The sequence below is a fragment of the Notolabrus celidotus genome, chromosome 1 (assembly GCF_009762535.1).
Source record: "Notolabrus celidotus isolate fNotCel1 chromosome 1, fNotCel1.pri, whole genome shotgun sequence".
Taxonomy (NCBI): Eukaryota; Metazoa; Chordata; class Actinopteri; order Labriformes; family Labridae; genus Notolabrus; species Notolabrus celidotus.
In genome coordinates this window covers 13,107,924-13,126,392 of record NC_048272.1, presented here as the reverse complement: position 1 = coordinate 13,126,392, position 18,469 = coordinate 13,107,924, and the positions used below count along the sequence as shown (strand labels likewise).

The 18,469-nt window shown below is 41.5% G+C and overlaps 1 protein-coding gene across 2 annotated transcripts in view; it reads left to right on the top strand.

The window, feature by feature from the left end:
• Positions 1 to 18,469, top strand: part of gli1 (GLI family zinc finger 1) — a 61,028-nt gene that overhangs the window by 14,224 nt on the left and 28,335 nt on the right. Inside the window, exon 2 of one of the 2 annotated variants that reach the window (XM_034691552.1) lies at positions 18,180 to 18,228. The exons of the other annotated variant lie outside the window; for it this stretch is intronic. The gene's annotated coding sequence lies outside the window, so the exon portion shown is untranslated. The remainder of the gene's footprint in view (positions 1 to 18,179; positions 18,229 to 18,469) is intronic. 2 annotated transcript variants of the gene reach the window in all.

The following is an 18,469-nucleotide window of genomic DNA, read 5'->3' as shown; positions in this document are numbered from 1 at the left end:
GAAGTATTGGAAAGAAAGCTGGATTAGGAAAGGTGTTGCTTTAGTGTTCATGAATGACAAACAATTTAACTTTTCATTCTTAAGAGTAGGGAAGTAATTTTTCCTTGTTTAAATTTTTTTTTTTTTTGCAATCATGTGACTATGATGAAGCACAAAAGTCTGACTAAGAACATCCTGACACAGCAGGAAAAAGCAATTGAGCAAAGTTGCCAAATAAAATGGTGGGATGAACCTGAACACAGCAGGTGTTTGAATAAAAATTTAACAAATATTGAATAAGATCGCCACAAAATAAAGACTCTCCCCCCAGCATTTGAAGAGAAATGCTCAGTTGGTGAGTGTTTTTGCAAAAATATTTTTCCATTAGCATTGGGTATCACCTGGAGAACATTGAAACATTTACAGCTTCAAGATGTCCATTTCCTGGACCAAGACATAGCTGTTTTTTCCTGTTTAAGTCTTAAGCAAAGTTAGCCGCCAGGTGGTGATAGCTTCATATTTACGATACAGACATTAAAGTGGTATCCACTGTCTCATTATCTCCCTCCAAGATAAGCAAATGAGCATATGTCTGAAAAATGGTGAACTGTCCCTTTAAGACTCTTTGTACTATAACTTGGCCTCAAAGTCAGCGTTAGAGTCCAACATTGGAGCTTGGATTGGAGAACATGATTTGATCATCCTTAGGCTATATTATATGTTTTTATATAACACACAGAGCTGTTTTTTTGCAACTTTTCCCTGCAATCATCAGTAAAGTCACTCTAAGTAACTTGAGTAGCATCAATAAATCAATTTACAAACATGAATCAAATTATCAGCTAGTGATTAGATCTTTTCAGTTCCAGACAGCTGAGTTCTTGTGGCTGCACCCCCCTCCCCTCTCCTCCCTCGTCTTGTGTGTCCCGGCTCACACTCCAGCTTCCTGTGGGATAGAGCCGAGCCTCGGGGCAGGGGGACGTCTGTTTCCAACCAACGAGCTCTCTCACACATGCTCCGGCTTGTCAGACGTAGTGTGTGTGTGAGGGTGACTAGGTGTCAGAGTGAGTGTATGCATGTAAGAGCCTATACAGTGTGTGTCTGTGTGCCTCTGGTAGTCTCGTTGTGGAAGCATGCGTCTTAAGATGTTCAGAGATATGATTGTTTTTTTCTCTACGGCTGGAGGTGACTGTCTAGGACATGGTGAAAAATTCAATTAGCTGAAGTTGACTGTGGTCCAGGTTCATCTCAGGTTGCCTAAACACTCCTCTGTCTCTGTGAGTTTTATCTCAGAGATAGCAGAGAAATGTAAAAGCTTCGGTTAAACATGTGATGTCTCTTGTTGCAATGGAAAATAAATATTGGTATGCATGCATTGGTTCTTTCACACAATTAAGTCAGTTGACAGTGTGTTTACCGGATAAACAAAATCTGCTTTTACATGGCAGCAGCTTTTGAACTAGAATAACTAATTGAGTATTATATGCAATCAAACTAACTCAAAACAAGGTGGAACTAACATATCAAAACTTACTCTGTAAAAATGGACAACAAGCTTTTGGAAAATCTGCTTTTCCTTTGCTTTTTCAGCAGCTAAAATTTTTTATCTTAAAATAGCAATTATTTTGTTAAACTGCCAATTATTTTCTCGATTAACTGATTAAAAATTTGGTCCAAAAAAAGGCTAAAATATTGTAAGAAATGTCTGTAATATTAACTTAAATCCCAAAGTCTTCATGTTTTTAAATATAATTTTTTCTGTCATATTTCAAAACGTAAATGTGCATATTTGAGATGATGTAACAAAGGGTGTTCTTCTCAAAAACAAGTCGTCACATTAACCAACGTCCTCAATTATATTTTATGCTCTCTGCTTTTTAAACTCAGGAAACAAAATCTGTGGTTTCAGTTCAGTGCTATAATTTTACCCAGTCAGGGTTTTGGCATGTTTATGTGGTTCCACATCATGCCTGATCTCTCTCAGTCTGCATGTTGGGAGACAGTCTGCGGTGTTCAAACATCAGCGGGATCTGTGTATTTCTGTGTAAGCAAATCTGTGTGTCTTTGAGTTGAACCTTTACACACAGTGGCTTTCGTTACCTCACTGCTTTTCCCCCCGATGGTTGGCCATCAGAGCAGACTGGTGGTGTGTCTGAGGTGTGTGGCTTACCACCATGTCATTGCCTGGAGGGCTCTTATGTCTGTTGTCACCTATTGACACACACAAACACACACACACACACACACACACACACACACACACACACACGCAGGGCTTTCTACTAGCTGATAGATGCAGAATGAGGGAAATGTTGATATCGATCTGAACGTGCACAAGAACAGGTTACCAAATTTGCATGCAGAAATATTTTCATTATAAAGATAAAATAACTTTACTAGCTCGTTTGCTAAATCCTCAATCAAAAAGGATACAGACAATTGAATCCTTGCCTATCACAAGTTGTATGTATCTGATGCTACTACTTTTAACATGTGCAGGAGGCATGCTTTTCTTCAGTGACTTCCAGCATTATAAGGGTCCGACAGTACTTCCTGTTTACATGACATTTCCATGCCCAGACTAAGTGAAAGGTCATGTGATATGCAATTAAAGATGTATTAGTGTGGATGGAAAATATTTCTTAAATAGCCCTGAAATGTTACTTTGAATGGATTGTTTACATTTCAAACTACTTTTTAAGTAGGAGAACATAGTGAATTTATTTTCACTTGGTCCCAGATCAAACATCATATTTTGTACCTGATAATAAAATTTCAAGTTGTTCTATGTGAACATTTGTGTTGGAAAGGCAGCTTTTGTAGAAATGAGAGAGACAAAAACCAATAGTGAAGTCACTTGGAACAAGAGCCTAGGACAAACATGGAATGTAACATTGTGGATTTATGAATGAGATAATGTGTGGTGAGCTGGTGGTTATAGCTACCTGCTCACTATACATTACCCAGCTTATTATCCTACTGACAACTGAATATACAAACAAATCGACGAAATGTATTGATTTAAAGATGATTTATTTATGCTGCAAAAAAAATGGTCCCTCAGATTTGACAGCTGGTAGTGTTTTAATGGCAGCAATATTCTTGTTAGCCTGCTAGCAGGTCTACTTAACATTACATTTTTCTCTGTTGGCATTCAGCAGAAGCATAAAATAACAGTGGCGCCTGTATCAGCTCCTCTTAACTTTTAAGTCTGGTGGCATTTTTCCCTCTCTCAACCAACCCTTTAACACTAACTAAGCCGATACTGTGTTGTGTGTTGTAGTTGCTTTGTTTCTGTTTTCTTCAATTTGGTCGACGTCTTTTCCACCCAACTCTTTGGTGTTTAACATCCCTTGCTAGTTTCTGTGCTGTTCTCCTCCTCACCTCTTCTTTTCTTTGGTGGTGACTAGGGTTGCAAAATTACGGGAATTTTCAAAGTTGGAAACTTTCCATGGGAATTAACAGGAATTTATGGGAATAAATTGGAATAAACCAGGAATTTACTAAATTGAAGGTTGGCTCTTAATAGGGAACTTAAATATAGTTGGGGAAATATATTTTAGCATAATCCTGTTAAAACAACCAGATTTCATGCAAGTACAGTTGAATATCTATGCTATTCCTCAATCACATGCACATAGCACACTGCTCACTGCAGGGCTATTGAGACCATGCCCCCTACATGCACTGTGCATTCCTCCATCACATGCACAGATGATCTCTAGAATCCTGAAGAGGCTAGGCTTGAGAAGCTTGAGGGAAGATGCTTTTTTATTTGCATGTTGAATGGGACTTTTTTTGGAGGGAGAGGGGCTCTTTTCATTTAACATTTTGAATGGGACTTTTTTGGGATTGCATTTTTGTTAATTTTTGAATGGGTTGGGTCGGGGGGGATAAGTAATATTTAATTCAACATTCATGTTTTTGTTCTTCAATGAAAGAGCTGATTGTTCAATAAAATATTTAACACTTGATAAAGTTCTACTTACAAATAAATCTGTTTTAATTGTATTATTTTGGATGGATGTCTGCTTATAGCAAAACAAATATTTATGCTTGGATGTGATACCTTTCCAGTAAATTACCCAGTTAATTCCCATAAGTTCCCATGAAAAGCTTCCGATTTGGAATATTTCCCAAATTCCCTGGCTTAACTTCCCATGAAAATTTACCAGAAACTTTCCAAAAAATTACCGGAAATGTTCCACCCCTTTGCAACCCTAGTGGTGACCAGGCCCGTCGCTATGGGCGGGCCATAGGGGGCCAGGCCCGCCCCCCGAAATGCTTGTGCCCCCCCACTTGAGGCACAGATCTCTTAAAAAAAAAAAAAAAAAAAATTATTCTATATCATCATAGTAGCTAATTTTGTGTTGAGAAACAGTAATGTTGCTTCTTTATCATTAAAACAATAAAAATGTAAATAAAAAATTGTGTGATTTTGTTTGATTGATCGGAATCCACACTACAGCCTATCACGGCGTTACTGAAAACGTGACGTAGCCTACGTGACGTAGCCGCTAAACATTTACCGCGCATTTTTGAAATTGAAGCTTGAGTTTTCGCCGGCTTACTATTTCATCTCTGGTTAATCATCAAAATGGATATTCGTAAGTGGTTGAAAAGCCCACCTGATGTTGTCGTTGGAGAAGGAGACCCTGGACGACAGTATGAGCCTCAGCCCGTTGCTAGTAGCTCCGTGGAGCCCGACCCTGGGCCTGGCAGGACCTGCAGCGGCCACGGAACGGAGGCTAACAAGTCAGGTGCAACCGCGACTGGGGCCATATTTGGGCCACAACTGCCTGTTGGATCAGTGGGTGTGAGTGACCTCGGCACGGACAAACCCAAACAGGTTGTGTTGAAGAAATATCCAGTCAAAATGTTTGGTTCAAAAAAACGATCATTTTCCTCTAGCTGGTATTTGAACAGGGACTGGCTTGAGTACTCGGTGGAGAAGGACACCGCATTTTGTTATGCCTGCAGGAAATTCAAATCTGTATCATCGGACGCGACCTTCTCCATTAAGGGATTTAATGATTGGAAACATGCAATTGAAACAGGCAAGGGCTTAAATAAGCATGCAGCTTCAAAAGAACATTTAGCCTGTGAGGCAATGTGGAGAGATTCAGAGAAACGTAGAGAGACAGGGAAAGAGATTTCCACTCTCTTAAATTCAGAGCAACTGGCTCGCAACAGATACTACATGTCAGCTGTAATTGATATGCTGGAGTTTTTAGTGGTGAATCAATTGCCGTTACGTGGAGATAATGCTGGTTTTGCCAGTGTGCTGGACGATGATAGCTCCATGGGGCTGTTCTTGTCTCTCTTAGAGTACACCATGCGCAAAGATCCAGAACTGACGAGGATTATAAAAACAATCCCACAGAATGCACGCTATACCAGTCCACAGATACAAAACGAGATTATCGAAATGATGAGCAAACTTGTGACAGAGGAGATAGTGAGACAAATCGGCGATAGCTGGTATTCAATTAAAGTGGATAGCACACGGGATCCTTTAGGCCAAGAAAATATATCTGTAGTTGTGCGTTTTGTTGACGAAAGCTATGGTGTGTGTGAGCGCCTCTTGGTAATGGCCACATCTGAGAAAGGTAATGCAGAGGCTTTGACAGGTGTCATCATTGATGAGCTCACCAGCGCCGGACTCAGCACGGACAAAATCCTGAGTCAGGTTTATGATGGCGCATCACTCATGTCTGGCAGGCATGGTGGTGTGCAGAAATTGCTCCAAAACAAGCTGAATCGTAAAATACCATATATTCACTGCTTTAATCACCAACTTCATCTGGTTGTGATTCATGCCATGTCCAGTGAAGCAGCTGTCGAGGATTTTTTTGGAGTATGCAACATGCTGTACAACTTCATCAGGAAGCCAACCGTGGCTATTCTTTACAAAGGCGAGACCCTAAAACGTCTCTTGGACCAGAGATGGACTGGCCACTTGGCAACGGTCAAAGTTGTGGTGAAGAGTTTTCATGACATAGCCACATTACTGACCGCGGTGGAAAACACGCGAGGCCTTGGAGCGGAGGTGCGCGTCGAGGCTACGGGGCTGCTTCGTGCCATTACGCAGCGCAGTTTTCTTTTCATTGCGCACCTTACTATGAAACTATTGTCACTTTTCGAGCCGCCTAACAGACTACTACAAGCCGAAAATATGGACTTGTTCACTGCGGTGACACTTGTGAACAGCGCTTCTGACTGCGTGAAGAAACTGCGCACAGAAAACGGGTTTTCTGCACTGTGGGATCTCTGCGCTCCTCCAGCCACGGCCACCGAGGCTGTGCCGGTGACCGACCCCATTGCAAGCAAGAGAAGACGCACAATTAACAAGAACCTCCACGGATTTGCAGTTGAGGAAACAGTTGGTCAGTCACAAAGTGACATAGACGAGAACACTGAGTTCAAGAGACTATTTTACAGTGTTATAGATGCTGTGCAGGGAGAGATGGATGCGCGTTTTGGAGAGCGCAGTAGCGAGCTCATTGGCGCACTGGCTGCTTTGAACCCAGAGGCCGAGGATCATTTCCTGGACCCATCAAAGATAACCCCTCTCCTGGTTTTAGCTGGAACTAATGTGTCTGAATCTGAATATACTGTGGCTCGTGAGTTCCTGGTGAAGAAAATGACTGACACCGCGGTTCCCCCCGAAGATGGAAAATGGACAATAGCCAACATCCTCAGCACATTCAACAGTGCACTCCAGGCTATGCCGACTGTTTTCATTGCCTACACCCTTGCCCTGACTTTAGGAGCTTCCACAGCAATGTGTGAAAACTCATTTTCCACGCTGAAAAGCGTCTTCTCGGAGCATCGGCGCAGTATGCTGCACAGACGCAAGGCCCAGCTGATTCAGCTTGCTTTTGAAAAGGACCTCACTCACAAGTTTAAGTCCGAGTGGAAGGACACATTGATGAGGAGGTTCAGCTCGGAGAAACGCCGCCTCCCGCTGTACTGACAGGAGGGACTGGAGAGAGGACAGCGCCGCCTCCTCTCAAAGTACCGGTAGGTTCAAAGTCTCTGTGCGTGTGTATGTGCGTGTGTGTGTGTGTGTGTGTGTGTGTGTGTGTGTGTGTGTGTGTGTGTGTGTGTCTAGTGGCAATGCATATCCCTCTGTTGACTGCTTTAAAATGCAATGTTTGAGAGATGCTTCTGGTGTTACATCTAATATGTTGTATAGTCAAGTGTTTTATGGATATTCATAACATTGCTTCTATGTACTGTATTGCTTTAAATGATGAGGACTGATGTCGTAGGCTATACCTGCATGGTCATATTGCTGTTGGTTATGTTTAACCTGATGATTACGTGCTGCGCGAATAGAGTATAGGATTATTAAAAATATACGTTCTGTAGGCTAATAATAATTGTGCCCTCCCATGCATTTCATATGCCCCCCTTAAGACTGAGGTCTGGCGACGGGTCTGGTGGTGACTGATCAGCCTTTAACCACAAACCAAAAGTTTTGTGTTCCCCAAATACATTAAATGTGATAATGAAAATATCCCCCATGCTGTTTAGCCTCATGAAATAAATGATTATATGATATGATGTTTGTGATCTGGTTCTACCAGGTGTTTCTTTGCTATTCAGAGTTAATTAAAGCTATGATGTGGTTTTTACCAATAAGAATCAAGTATTTAACATAGACCGGTGATCACTAAGAAAGACTGGTAATGAGTGGAAGGTAGAAACAGCAAACTTTCCTCTAATGCAGCCATAGGTCAACAAGGGGTTGTATTAGCCCTAAACAAGCGTGTTGTGGAAGTTGAGAAGTGGAATTAGCAAATAGAAGATAATTGACTCTCCTCTCCTCAATGTCCTTCTCTTGTCTTCTCCTCTTCTCTCCTATCCTCTCTCCTCTCTCCTCTCTCTCTCTACCACAGTAAACACATTGAAGAGCAAACGTTTTTAACTTGGAGTGTTAGCGCCTGAGCTCTTCTGCTAACTGACCCGGGGCTCTGAAGAGCTGCACATAACAGGCGCCCACATTGGCTTTTGTGTGCAGGAGGGTCTTTACATAACCCACGTAACCAAGCACATTGTCTAGCAACCAGGCGGCCACTGAAGGGCCTTGTAAATGGAGGAGGGGGTCTGCTTGAGTGGAGGCCAGCAGCCGGGGTTGAGAGACTAGTGGAGCTAAGCTAGGTCATGACTAAAGGCTAGTTTGTTAGCCTGATAAAAGCCTTGGGGTACCGATGTAATGAGCTCCTCAAGGAACAAAGCAGCTAATAAAAACATGTCTTGTTTCAATATTAAGATTTTTTTATAAGAAAGAAAATATCTGAGGTGAGCTCAGCTGCTTGCATACAACATTCCGATTTGGAGGTGTTTCAAAAGCCTCATGTTTGAAATTTACATTTTTGCCAATGTAAATCATCTTTTAGTTACCCAGCACCCCTCACTATGCTCCTACAAAGCCCGGCCTTCTTTGCCCTGTTTCCAGTGTTTGGGTCAGAGCCAGGATTCCCCTGGACCTGCCCAGGATGTTGAGGTATATTTTTCCTCCCTGCTCCCAACGATTAGGTTTTTCAAGATGTTTTCTTTTGGCAGAAGAGAAATGTTTGCATGTCTCTCTCGTTGCAACGTCTAGATCACGCCCTGAAGACTGTAAGATCTTTTATGAATACTGCCTGTAGTCACCTTTGAATAACTTGGAGATTGATCTTGTTTAAAAGAAGGATAACTATTAAATATGTATTCCAAAGCTTGATCCATAAGGCAACTGGACTGGTAGAAAAATTCTTGAAGACGTTTCACCTCTCCTCCGAAAGGCTTCTTCAGTTCTAACCAGACTGGGGAGGAGCTAGAAAATATAAGCCTCTAACAGTCGTGGATGTGTATTAAATATTTATGTCTTGTTACGTTTTGGGAAGCATTTACATCATAGCTCTGATGATTAATTCTTTTTTATGGTATACCAGCCTCAAAAACTTGTTGAAATTTCTCCAGATTGACTGAAAACAACTGTTCTCCAAAAGTTGTGAATGACATTTGAGTGGCAGCACAACAGACCCTTGCTAGTTGCTGTGATTTTGACACGGCAGCTCATTATCAGCTCCACACTTCACCTCAGATCAGATGATAATGACCCATTTATCACTTGACACTTGATGCCCCTGTCATTCTTAGCAGCTCCCTGCCAGGACAGAGGAAGCTTTTACTGCTGTTCCTGAGATGTCGCTATTGTCTTCCAATACACAAAGACAAGGTGTCCTGATGGCCCCTGTGTGAGTCCCTGGACGGCCCCTTAGTTGCACCGCTAAGGGTTTTCTCGCTATTGTCACCCTGGCTGCAATCACGGGGGCAATGCCAGAGTGTGGAGGCGGGGGACGGGGGTGATGTGGCTTGTATGGGTGCTTTGAAAAGATGTGTGAAATAGGAGTATGGGTATTAGGGGTCTTGGCTCAGTTGGGGGTCTATTGTGCTGAAGGCTGAGCCCCCTACTGGCATCCATGATCTCCTCCATTGACACAGAAGCTCTGCACCACTCTGTGTGTGTATGTGTGTTTTTTTTGTCATCCTCTTCTCACTACTCCATCTCCCTCTCTCCCACTCTCTCGCTCGCTCGCTACTGATGTCTTTTTTTACCTCTCTTCTTAAGCTCCCTTTCTGCTCTGAGTCAGAGCCAAAAAATCTGGAGCATTTTCCTCTCTCCCGTTTCAGTTAACTGGATTCACGGTTATGCATTTAACTGCTATGAATGGTGACAAAACAGGTCTCTATAGCTGTGTTTCACCTAGTTGCCTTATATATTTGACTTAGATGTCCCAAAATATACCAAATGAACTAAAGGTTTTTTTAAACCTTTAATTTGATTTTTTTTATTCTAGAGTAAAATGTTATTTTTAAAAATGGTTGTTGGATATTAAGCCCCAGAAAATGTCAGATTTAGTCTTTAAAAAGTTTTGATAAGTGTGGAATCATAAAAGTAACTTCTTCTCTTGTTAGACCCCAACATTTTTCTGATTTATGGGTGAGTAGGATGCCTAAGCCCTGTGTCTAGTTCCAGTTAAAGGTAATCTTATCACCAAATAACTGACTTTTAAACAATGTTCCTCACAGTTGGTGGCCAAATTTTTACCTTTTTGATTTTCTATGTGAATAGGTCCTTAGATCCCAACAAGGTCCTGTTGTAATAATCCAAGTTTGACAAAAGATGCTTACGTACCACCATTTCAGGGCAAAATATTTGTGCCTGTTACACCTCATCTGTTACACTGTGTTCTTACAAGCTTCTGCATCCCCTTAATGCGATGTTTAATCACACACTGGGACACCAATATTACTACATTGGGGCTGCAATGTGCAAGTACAAAGGCTTAATGATGGCAGAACTCCATTCCAGCACTGTTGCAGAATTGCAGCGCGTATGAGGATATCATTTTTATCATGTTGTTGCCTTTTTGGATCATTTGACATTTTCAAATAGTCATGAAACTTAGTGAACACTTCAAACTCTGTTTTAAAACTGGGCGAGGCAAATTGGCTCAAGAGCGTCCCTTACAGTTTCCAAAAGTACAGCATCCTAAGACTGAAAAAACATTCACATAACGTTGTGTTGAATTCCAAACTGACATTGTGTCATTTTTTTGAAGAAAAAAGGGTGTCTGCAGCTACACTCAAAAATCTTGTACAAGCTTATTAAAATGTGTCATGGATGAGAATCAGTGCTCATGTTTTCACTCTGATCATATAGTGTTTCGTTTACAGAGTCTTGTGACATCTGTTGGAATTTCCACCTGACACATGCATACTTCTTTTGGTATTCAAAGCCAGTTGCATTGATACAAAACACTTTCATCCTCTGATTTATCTTCCCTCCAGGCCTCCCTGCAGTGTGCTCTGCGTAATTCGGACACAGGTTGTGAGCGTGTTCCGGACAGATTGTTAATGTGTGTGTGTGTACATACACGTATTTGCACAGCGTTATCCAGCTTGTGTGAGGCCAACAGGAGTCGAGCGATTGTCAATAGTAGAAGTCAATAAAATCCCGTCATTGACAAAGAGAGAACAAACAGCCGTGGTTTGTTCAGGATTTCCTACCAAACAGTGCACAAGGAGGGCCGAGAAGAGTGGAGAGAGAGAGACAGAGAGGGGCAGTTGGGACTGGACTCTTCCTGTAACACCAAATTAAACTGGCTGTTACCCAACAGGTTAGCTCTAAAAAGAAGTTATTACAGTTACTGGATGATGTGTACAGTGGTGAGGGGAGGTATTCATATTCTTACCTTGAACAATAAGAATTAAATAAAGAAAAAGTCTAAAATTGCCTCAAAAATTGAAATGTACTCAAATAAATGAAAATAAGTATAAAAAACGTAATTCAAGAGCAATATTCATATTAATAGTACAAGTTGAAATGGTAAAACTATCATCATACTTCATATATAACGCCTGACTCGCAAGTTTTATTGTAAAAGTCAAGGCAAAATACAGCTGTCGCAGAAATGAAGCAGCTTTAAATGACATTATTTCTTTCTCCTTGAATGTATTGGAAGATACCTATTCAGTAGCACTAGCTGTAAATATATAAGCTTAGCACCCTAAGACTGTAAGTCCATCCTCACACATACTGTCTATGTTATAACATTACCACAAGGATCAAGTGGCCTCAGCTTCTCTGGGTTGATGAACTCATACCATAGATTACTACACTTGTGCTGACATCCTGGCATCACCATAAATAATGTCCAAGTTGTCTGACTGTATTATGTCCCTTGTAAATGTCTTCAGCTGGTGCAGACCAGTCAGACAGGGACAAATGTGCTGCAGGCCGATGAACTGAGGAAGAGCTGTGGGAACTTGTAACAAATAATCTATCCTTCATGGGACACAGTCTGGCTTGTTAGGAAGACTTCGTGCACCGGCCTTTACTTCCTGTAATTTTGTTGTTCTTACTTTCTCCAGTTGACATAAAACCTGCACCTGTTACGATAATAAGCTTTAAGTCTTGCTACTTAAAGTTGTATCATGGCAATTGTCAAACTCTTCTTGCTAAGAGCACCTGCTAATGAGTAAATGTGAATGACAACAGTGTCCCCGGCCTGCACTGTCCCTCGGGATAAGCCACCACAATAGGAGCACAACACTAAAGCCCTAATGCAAACAAAGTGTTCTCCAATGAAGGAGGCATTTAAAAATGATCGCTCTCCACAAACAGAATGCGACCCTCCTCTCTCTGTCCTGCTCCCCCCCTCCTTTCCCCCTCCTCCTTCCTTAACTCCTTTATTTTATCATTCTCGCCTTCTTTCTGCCTCTCTCCCCGTGCCCGTTAAAGACATTTGGCCTGCGCTAAACCTGGAGTGACAAATACTCCCTTCCTCTCACCATCAAAGGGCTATATCTGTGTCCTTGTTTTCTCATGGCCTTTGAGGGTCTGATCGTTGGAGGAGTGGTAAAGGAGAGTTGAGTTGGAAGCAGGGGAAAAGACTAGGGGAGAAATGAGGGAGGCGACTCAGATCGGAGGTGGAGAGCGAAGTGATTAAAATTCATCCCACGGTGCAAACAAAAGCAGGAATGAAAAAAGGGGGAGAAAGCAGGAGAGAGTGAGAGTTGGGGGGGGTAGTAAGATTTGGGGTGAAAAGAAGATTGTAAGCCTCAGCAGATCCCTGAACAGCCCCCCCCCCCCCCCCCCCCCCCCCACCTCTCTCTCTCTCTCTCTCTCTCTCTCTCTCTCTCTCTCTCTCTTAAACGACTGCCTTTGACTCACAGCACAATTATCCTCTGAGACAACGGAAAACAAGAGAAAGCGAGGAAGGGGGAGTGAAGAGGAGTAGGAGATGGATAGATGAAGAGCAAGAGGTAGAGCAGGAGAGAGAGAGCATTAATTATTCGGCAGGCTTTTCCTCCCTAAGATTTGCAGAGGCAGGCTGAGCAGGGGTCAACAATTGACTCAATTACAAGACAAACTCTCCAAGGGCCCTACACCAGCACTCACCGCGGACCCTGCAGCTCTTGGGCAGCCTGTTGATTTTTTTTTCTGCCCCTCTTTTCTTTGCCGGTAAAATGTTTGCCCCTCTTCAGGTGCCCCTGGCAGACGCAGGAACTCCAGCCCTCGGCTAGACTTTAACCTTTTCAGCAGCTGAATGATTCCTCTTCTCTGTTCTCTATGAAGAGCTGCAGGGAGAGGGAGAGAGGGAGGGAAGAGGCAGAAGAAGGGCTAGAAGCGTTCTCTTTGTCAGGCTTTATAGCTGGTAATGAATAAGAAATGTCTGCTGGCCCAAGAGGAGACAGGTTTTTTTTCATCATACAGGTTGAATTTTCTCTTTCATTCAAGTCAGCCCAGAGTAATATAGATACAAGTCCTTCAATCTTACTGTGACGGAATTTAAAAAAAAGCAGTGGATCTGTACAAACTTCATGAAGGATATTTCTCATAATTTGACGTAAACTCTAGTCATTATAAATTGAGGTGCAGCATCATAGGGTTTGCAGTAGGTCTGTTTCACCCCAGCTGTTTGTGTTCTTGCAGTTGCAGACAAACTCCGGTGGTGGTCCTGCCTGGAAAAATAGATGACCAAAGATTTTCTTTCAAGGCACGAGTTCAGATTTTCTTTTAGCATGTAAGGTCATTTACAAGGTGCCTTATCAACTTGTTTCTGTCATTGAAAGATCACCTTAAGGCCACTTGATGATGTATTATCATAGAGGCATCTGAGGGCCATTTATAGCTTTTCTGTTTACTTTTCATCTGGGAGGTTCATTAACCTGTCTACTACTGTGTCTACCATTGAGACATAGTTGTAATATAGTGATGAATATAGAAATGGAGAGCGGTCTAATTGAACAACTTTGATCATTTATAAGTTTTTAAGAATATCATTTAAAACTTAATATATTTGTGGAATGGTTCGCTGGCCTTAATTATATGCCCAGGATGTGATTTTCCCAGATTTATCCTGAATTCTCTCTATTTTTTTTTTATGACATGTAAACGTGACCCACGTTAAAACTTTTTGAAAGAAAGGGAGTAATACAATGCTGAGTAAAATAAGGAGAATTTTAGGACATCTACGGACTAAAATATGTGATAATGATGCTTCTGTTGAGCTCATACTCAATCTGTTGGTCTAAAGCAACAGCTGTGAGCCATGTTAGCTGTTTGTGTTTATTTACAAGCTCTGATGCACTTCAAAATATGATACAAAGTTAGCCGCAAGCTAATGACAAAACAAACATAATTTGATCCAGTTTCTATCAGTGCTTTGTTTCTGTGTGTCTTCGCAATGAAGGCTGTAACAAGCTTTGATGCCAAGTTATGTATATCAAAATATAGAAAATCATATCATTATCACTCATTTGCATGTTTAGGGTTTGTGTAACAAAGTTATTACCAACAGCATAATGTTTGTACTCCCTCACGGGGAGTTATGAGTGACAAAAAATAAGCTTTTCTGAAAATAAGGGAGCTCACAGGAGTCTGATTAATTGGAAATCTGTGGTCAAATTTAAAAATTAAGCAGCAGTGAGCAGATTTTCTGACTTTTGTTTTAATGAATGAAACAATGCCTCATTTCCCATAATGCACCCCAGCAGCACCCATTATTAGACCCTCTTACCCTTCTTTCTAAAATGTGAAGTCGGACTGTTCGGATAAAGCTGATGATGTCATCAAGGTTAATTAAGGCAGGTCAACTAAACTAATTATGTATAATTGATGGGTTGACCCTAAGATTGAGAAATCTTCTATTTTTCATACCAAGATGTTTGCTAGGCCTGAAACTGATCACACCATATTACAATCGGACATGATCATGTTCATGAAAGACTAGGATTATACTATTTTGATTAAGCTTGAAAATTTTATGCAGCAACACCTGCGTTTTCTGTTTGCAGTGACACTGAACAAATGAGAACTTAGGGGAGCGTTCACTATTGTTCCTGGTGACCCTGCATTGATAAGGTCAGACAATACAGTGAGGAATGGGATTTCAACAATAGATCTCCAGTCCCTCTCTCCTCCGTCAAAAGGACTGCTCAAGCATAGTACCGCTCAACCCTGCTCGCTCTCTCTCACCAGCTTTTCTTTCTGTGTCTCTTCTTCCATCAACTCGCTTCTTCTTCACTTGTTACTCTGTCACGCTCACTTTTTCTACCATCTCTGTCTTTCTCTCTCCCTCTCTAACCCCTCTGATTCCCCCCATCCCGTTTTGTAAGAGGAGAAAAGAGAGCATGAATACCACACACAGACTGTGAGTCGCCTGCTGCACAGCAACATTACTGCCGCCAGATTTTTTCCATCTCAAGTGAATCACTCTGCCTCTTTTTTTTCTCTGTACAGGAAACAGTGGTAGAAGTGTACTCTCATTGCCCTCCTTTTATCTTTAATTTCCCCTGTGTGAAGTCCTAAAGCTCCTTTTTCTTAATCAAGTTAATGTATTGAGCTTGTTATTTATTAAGAGTTGTATTCCAGGATCTTATGCAAACATAGGTCCTTAGGCGGGATCTGTGTGTTTATCATTTGTCATTGAAAACCTAAGTAGTGAGTCTGCTCATATGACCTCATAACTTTTTGAATCTGTGATACTCTTGGTCAAATAAATATGACCTGAATTAACTAAGGATTGAATGGTTACATAACACACTCTTGAGTCTTATACATAGGACAGTTATACAGTTGCTACAAGCCTATTTTACATTCCCTGTTAAAGACAAGACTGTTATTCCTCCTCAGCAATGTAAATCACACATAGGTGAGATGGCTAGGTGAAGTTGTGTTTTATTAAAATTTTCAGAATGGGCTACATGTCTGAACACACCCACTTTATCACAATTTTATCTGTTTGAAAAATTTCCCAGGGATGACATGGCGAGCTGATGTGAGAACATTAGGATTGGAAAAGTACACAATAGTGACGACATATGTATGCCACTGGGGTGAGCCTGGACGAGTGGCACATTAGAAAAAGATCCAAGGTTTAAGAGGCAAGTGCAAATCATATTTGAGATGAGAACAGTGAATATGTCTGTACATCCGGCCATTTACACATTACTTCGGAAAATTTGTGAGGCAGACCTACTATGGGAAAGAGGCAAGCGGCAAACTCCGGTCTCAAACGAGTGCTATAAACTGCAATACATCGAAAATCCGCTTGAGGCTGGCTGCAGAAACACCGGAAACCACATAGATATGAATGGGAAAAAGACGATCTTTGCAGTATTAATACACATGTTTACAGCCTGGTTCAAAAAACGGCTTGGCCCTACAAAGCTAATCTCTCTTATGGCACACACTGTATGGGGGGTGAATTTTTTTCTAACGTGACAGTTCAGAAGATATTAAGATTACGAGTTTTGCCCAAATTAAGAAATGACTGACGTGACTCCCGGTCGGAAACACACAGCCATTGGCTAAGAGGCTCACACTACGTCACACTCTGCCTGGTTGAGTTCCGCATTACCAATATGGCTGCCGCCGTCGATTTGCTTCAAAACAGCTCTCAGGAACAGATGGGTGACGTCACGGATACTACGTCCATATTTTATACAGTCTATGGAAAGAGGCCTATGTGAGGCTCCTTCTGCCAGTTAAAATTTTTCATTACGTCTCGTCACACTTTATGTAAAAAGTGGTACTGTCTCAAATGGTGTTTGCCTGAAGAACCAAAGTTTATTTCAGTGCTTTAGACAAAATTGTTTGCTAAATGTTACTAACATTGTAACATTGTAAAACTTTAAAATGGAGAAAATGTAGTTTGGAAATTTTCAGCTTGAGCTGTCAGAGTGGTTGCCCGTATATGAGAGGTTTGTCTGATATAACTGCACCCATGTTCAAGTGCTGATATTAGTTCATTGAACTATCTGTGAATTGTCAAACTTATGTTTTTGTTTAAAGTCATTTTTTAAATTTATTTCTGAAGCAGTGCACTGTAGGGGAATGAGGTTAAATGGATGTGAACGGTTGGTGGTGCATGTAAAGCCTGATTTATACTTCTGCGTCAACGCGGACATGAGCACCACATACTTGTGCGTCGATGTGTCTGTATCATGCAGCAATTAGCCGGTCGTCTGTTTCCGGCCCCACTACCATCTCTGTTTACTTTTCCACAGCGATTCAGAGCGTGTTATGTTAATCTACAGCTGATACATGCTGCTGTTTATCCTACACACATGATTACATGAAGAATAGAGAGGAGGAGATGAAATACACGGCCGATGAGCAGGGATCCCGGAAGTGCTGTAAATGCGGGAAATACAATGTCGCTGAGTGGACCAATCATAGGGCTTGCGGTCCGCGTTGATTCTACGTGTTGTTACATTTTGGAGGTGCACGGCAGCTAGGTGGAAGGACTCTGCGTAGGTACGGAAGCTGCGCGAACCTCTGGCATAGGCTATGCCGTTGATTCGACGCAGAAGTATAAACTGGTAACTGGTACACTGGTGATACCATCTCTTGTTATCATTTGAGGAAGATAGCCATTGCAAGCATCAGAACAGCTGTACGATTGCAGAATTGGTCATATTAGGGCCCAAAACATTGTCCATTAACAAATCTTTAATACATCTTTAGAATTGGGTTAGATGTTTGCTTACACACTGTCATGTTTGTTTCCTGCTTTTGAAACCGTTTATCTCTCTCTTTGTAATTCTTGCCACTTGAGGAGGATTCTCATTGCAAGCGTCAGGACAGTTGTATGACTGCAGTGCTGGTCATGTGAGGGCTCCAAAATATTGTCCAATGATAAATCTGTAATAGATCAATCCAGTTGGGTTAGACATCGGCTAACATGAGGCAATCCTTTAGCAATTGAAATATTTATTATTTACCAACTCATATCAGAAATTTAACATTTTTTGTCTACCTTATTATGAGATGGATTTTTGAGTTCATAGTTTTAACAATAAGTTGCTCTATGGTGATTCCATAAGATTTTGCTAACTCCTGAGAAAATAAGGAAATGAAGGTTATTACACTTGTTTTCACAGAGCTGGCTCTTCAACATTAGTTACACAGACTGTTAACTTATCACATATCAAGATTACTTTGACATATTTTATCAAATTGTCTTACTTGGCACATGGTTCTATTGCAGCACTTATTTTTGAAAGTGCAGGGGGAGAAAGATAGACACAAGGTGTGTGTATGATGAAGTGTTCAGGCTGTGTTAGCATGCATTCAGTGAGCTATTCAGACCCTGCTGACGTAAATTGTGCCCTTCTTATTGTGTTTGTCACATCAGGTCCTGGGGTCATCAGGGCCATCCACCACCCTCTCAATTCCCTGCATGGGTACGTGTGCGTTTGTATTTATTCGTATACACTTGTGAATATCTATGCTTGTGTAAGCGTGCAGATTTCCTTTACAGTGTCTGTGTTGCACTTAATGCGTATATAATTAGTGTTTTGTGCACAGTTTGCCTTCATATGCTTGTTTGTGTATCAGTTTGAGTGAGTGTTTATGTGTGTCTATTGTATGTGTGCGTGCATGTGTTCCCTGCGCATCACCGAGCACTGCATGGAGATACAGAGT